Here is a 4,965-nt window from a genome sequence, read left to right on the forward strand (position 1 = left end):
CTGCGTGAGTGGATTATTCTGTGACGACGGTTATTTTTGAAGGTGGGAACTTAGGGTTTGTTTGGATTACCTTCATTAGATGACAAAGAAAAATCACTCACCATGTAATTTGGAAAAAAGGCGGATAAGTGCGTATTCTGTATAATTTGGGGTAAGTTGTTCACTTAAAATTAACGGCGGTGTTAAACTGTTTTATCAATTTTATTCAAATAAATAATGTGATTAAATTTTTGTAGTTTTTGCATTAGTTTATTAATAATAAATATTTAAATAAATGCATACTAATGTATACTATCAGTTTGGAATATCTAATTCAAAATGATCAGTGAGTCAGGGATATGTTTAAAGATTGAATTAATACAATTTATGAGTTAAATGGTTCTAATGATCTGGCATAGCTTTCTTTGGAAATTTCTTTTGATCCCCGATAATTTTGACCATCTCTAACTTCGGTTTTCCCATCACCACGCATTTTTCCGAAGGAATTTTCCTCTCTGTTTGTTGTTGCTGCCGCTGTGTTGTACTTGATTGTGGCATAATTTCTCGCTCGCCTCCATTTATACAATCCCTCACTGTCCGTCTCTATCGCGCCCCTCGCCCCATGCCCCTCGCACTCTTCACAACCAAGTGCAACGCATAAATTTTTTATTTGTTTGGTATTCATCTTATTTCGTTTAATGTATTTTTATTTTCAGATTTTTTGTTGGCTTGTGTTTTCCATATTTTTTGTTTTTTTTTTTCAGCTTGTTTGGTGTTTTTAAGGTAATTTTGTTGGCGAAGAGGGCCAGTTGTTGTTAGTGTTGGTGTTGTTGTTGTTGTTATTGCGCATAAGTATTTTGTGTGTTAATTTGTTCGTCGTTGGTGTGGTTGACGGGTTGGTTCAGTCATTCAACTATATAAAGTATTGTCGTTCCTTCTTCCTCTCATTTATTATTCGTTTCGTTTCGATTTCGTTTATGTACAACGCACTTTTCACGTTGTTGTCGTTGCTTTTGTTGTTGCTGTTGTTCGTTGTTTGTTTGTTGTCGATCGTTGTTTTTATTTATCGCTCTTGTTGTTGCGCTTTTGAAGCGTGGGCATGTGGCATCCACTTTTGTTGTAATTGCGTCGGGTAACTGCATGAATAATTATTAAGTTATTCGAGGAGGGTCATAAAACGAGGGGTATGCAGAAGTGCTGCACTCACCCCAAAATTTATGGGATTTCTCCCTGATATCCGACTTATTTTTAGACGTGCTCAATCATTTCTTGGGGGGCAGCATAATTAATCGACAAACAAAATAGGGTCTTCTGAAATAATGGATTCTAAAATCTTAATGCAACATACAGCAAATACAAAATGCATTCCAAATGTGAAACTATTTCCTAATTCTGAAATTTTCTTAAATTTAAGTTTATAAGTATTGTTCATCTTTTTTTTTACTAAGCATTTCAAATTATTCTCATTTCCATAATTCCCTTTCTAAATTTGTATTCAGCAGTTGTACACAATAACATTTAAATTCAATTATTTTCAACCACCATTTCCTGAAATTCGATCTTGTAGCGCAAACTTAAAAATTAAGTTCTCAAAGTAATCCAATTTCCGATCTCCTGAAATTTCATCTCGCTGCCCAAACTACAAAATCAATTTTAAACTCTAATAAAACCTAATTGAACACTATTAAGCCAGCCTGCAGGAAAAACCCAAGCCAAATGCTGTTTTCAGTGGCTTTAATTAGGCTTATTAATAGAGAAGTTATACGCCCGGTGTTAAGCCACCATTGCCGGTATCAATTTACCACACACGGAAAAGGCAAAACACACAACACAAAAAAAAAAGCACCCAGAAAACTCCAGAAGTTGTAACGCTCACAAAAATGAAAAGAGAGCGGGAAAGAGGGAAAACATTTTCATTCATTCCAAATGCGAGAACAGGAATCGAGAGAGCTAAATAGAAATTCCGATGTTGGAAGCCATCATCATCATCACCATCACCATCGCCATCGCCATCGCCTTGTGGCTCATCCTCATCCACTTTCTGGATGTCTTGAGGCTTCTTTTTCGGGCTCTTTTCGCTCGGCGGCGTTGTGATATTTATGTTTTCATCAAAAGAGCAGGCGAACAATCAAAATGCGCTGCACTCGACTCCAGAGCAGGGACCCAATGAAAAACACACCGATGCAGATGCAGATACATTTACAGATACAGATACGGATACGGGGTGCGGGTTTGGGTTCGAGTTCGAGTTGGGTATTACTACAGCTGCAGGTACAGATACAGATACAGATGCAGATACTTCTGCTGCAGATACAGATACAGCTGCAAGTGAACTGAGTTAAGGTGAAGTGAAGAAACTACAGGCAGACAGACGGCAGCAGGCAGCGCTTTAACCTCATATTTATCCAACAGATACTTATAGCGGAGCGCAAAAAAGCAAGCAGCGACAAAAGAAATGAAGGCCCCTCATTCCCCACCAAAGTCCCCACAACACTGAACACAATGCAAAGTAACTTTGCAACAATTGATTATTGTTATATTTGATAACCGTTAGAAACGTATTTAGATTTTAGTTTTTAAATGAATAATTCATACCTTCAAATCAAAAAAAAAAAATAATATAATAAGAATAAAATGAACGCTTGATTGACTTAATTTTTAAATGGTAATATTTAGGTATTTGATTTTCAAAAATATGGTGGTATATATCAACAGTCGTCTTGAGTTCAATGTTGGTTGGGCAAGTAAAATAAATAAAATAAAAAAATAAAGATAAATAAACAAACAACATTTTTTATCTGAATTTAAAATTAAACTAAGCTTCATTCCGTTCTTAATTTGAATTTCAAAGTGATGGGATTAAAAAAGTATCTCTTTTTCATTTCTGACCTCAATAAATATAAAATATATATAAAAACACAGATGAATTTAAATAATTTACGGTGCACCCGAAAGGAAAAGAAAATACCCAGAAAGACAGTGGGAAAGAGCGGAGGAGAGGGGAGGGCAGGAGGGAGCGAGGCAAGTACAGGCAAGAAAACAAATTTCAATAAAATATTATTACGCTTACGTTTATCGAACGCAGGCAGCGAGCGAGTGAGTACGGGTATGAGTACGAGTATCTTGCAGATACTCAGATACACGTCCGCACTCATTGTGCGAGCTGCTCGGCGTCGTCGGAATTCCGATGGCGATGATGAGGTTGCCGCCGATGCGATGGAGAGGATGATGAGGTTCGGCTCAGTTCAGTTCAGTTCGGTTCGGTTTCGGTCGCCAAGCGTTATAAATAAACCATATCCATCAATTGCTTAACTCAAAACAGCGCTAAAAGATACAAAAGCGATACAATAGCAGCAGCAGCAACAACAACAACAGCAGCAGCGGCCACAGCGCCACATAAAGATACAAATACAGATACAGATACAGATACATTTGCCCGATCCCAAAACGAAACCCAAATAAAAACAAAAACCCCGAGCAGAGCGGAGGAAAAAAATCATAAACGAAACCGAGCAAAGAGCGAGAGGAAAAAAAACGAAATAATAAAAATAAAAACGCCAAGAAAATCGTCAGCGTCGACTGATAAAATGCATGAAAACCAGTGGGAGGAGGCGTGAGGGGGGGTGGGGGTTTGGCTAAATCTCGAAGTATCTGCCGGCAAAGAGCCACCCAAAAACCCCCCTTCGCCGACGCCCCTGCAGGCAACCAAGTTCCTCCTTGATTTTTCCTCTTTCTCTGCCTTTTTCCTCGCATTTATGCTGCTCTCGTGAAAAAAGGAGAGCCCAGCGGTTGGAGGGCTGTCCAGGGGCGCCCCAAACGGGGGCAGCAGGGGCTAGAGTGGCCCAAGGGGGTGGGGGGTGGCCGGGTACGGGGGGGACGGTGAAGACGTCGTCGTTGTCGTTGCCTTTCTTTCACTTTTGTGTGGCAGCCAGCCAAGCACTCAGCATAATTTTGCACGCTCTTTTTCTCCTACGTTTTTCGCTGATTATTTTCTGCAGACCCCAAAGGGGGGAGTGGGGGGGGCGAGGGCGAGGAGTACCGACCTGCACGTGGAAAGGTGTCTGCTTTAGACCCAAACCATCCATAACAAAAAGCAACAAAAGCAGCCAGCAAAGTTCATCGTTTACTGCTGCTGCTTTTAGCTTTATGTTTTTTTTTCGGTTTTGTGGGTGCTTTCTTACTACCCTACAATTAGTTAGCTCTTAAGCTTAATTATAAATATTTAAATTGGCCATTGTTTAGAATATGTCCAATAATAACATACCACTTGCCCGTATTTCTTTATGAAATACCATAGGTTTGTTGTGATCCTTAATTTTTTGTTTACATCTTATATCTTGCTTACATTTTATATCTTGCTTACATTTTGTATCTTGTTTACATTTTCCATCTTAAATATTATTATTTTAACTCTTATCCTTGAGCAACGTTGTCCCACTATTTTTCAAGATTTTAAGGGTTGTTAAGTGTTTATAATAAACATGTTTCAACTGATAATGCAGTTGCTTTATTCAATTTCGATTCAAAATTGGGCGCACAGCTTCCCTTTTACGCAGAACGCTTTTTTCGCCCCTTCAAAGAGTTCGAGTATAATCGCTTTATAAGTGTATTTCGAGTTTCGCCCTTCAGCTTTTCATTTCGGTTTTTATTTTCTTTCACTGGCTTTGCCTTCGCACGCATTTTACTGGCATTCGCTTTTCCGCCCAGCCACCCCCCGCCAACAACAACAACAACAGCAGCAACAGCAGCAGCAGTTGTAGCTGCAAAACAACAGTTACAACAGCAGTTGACGATGCTGCGCTATCTCTGTCGCACCGCATATGGCGCTCTCTTTCACTCGCTCACAAATGCGCAACATATTTGCCGACTGACCGACGCAGCGACAAACAGACACTTGTGCCGCCCCCTGGCCGCCCACTTTCCAGCCCGCCCTCCTCCCCCTTCTACGCGAACATTTCCCTACTTTCCACCTGCCCCCACCCCCTA

The 4,965-nt window shown here is 39.9% G+C and overlaps 1 long non-coding RNA gene across 3 annotated transcripts; it reads right to left on the reverse strand.

Annotated features, from left to right (window-relative positions):
* Positions 1 to 914: 914 nt before the first annotated feature.
* Positions 915 to 3,394, reverse strand: LOC113563943. Of its 3 annotated transcripts, none has more exons than XR_003407717.1 (3): positions 3,050 to 3,394; positions 1,187 to 1,287; positions 915 to 1,115 (listed from the first exon to the last, which is right to left on the reverse strand). It is a non-coding gene; the product is annotated as an uncharacterized LOC113563943 (long non-coding RNA). The 3 variants fall into 3 exon arrangements; XR_003407715.1 differs by having other exon boundaries at positions 1,187 to 1,290; XR_003407716.1 differs by lacking the exon at positions 1,187 to 1,287.
* Positions 3,395 to 4,965: the final 1,571 nt, after the last annotated feature.

This window comes from Drosophila erecta, unplaced genomic scaffold (assembly GCF_003286155.1).
Source record: "Drosophila erecta strain 14021-0224.00,06,07 unplaced genomic scaffold, DereRS2 tig00000021-arrow-pilon, whole genome shotgun sequence".
NCBI classification, from domain to species: Eukaryota; Metazoa; Arthropoda; class Insecta; order Diptera; family Drosophilidae; genus Drosophila; species Drosophila erecta.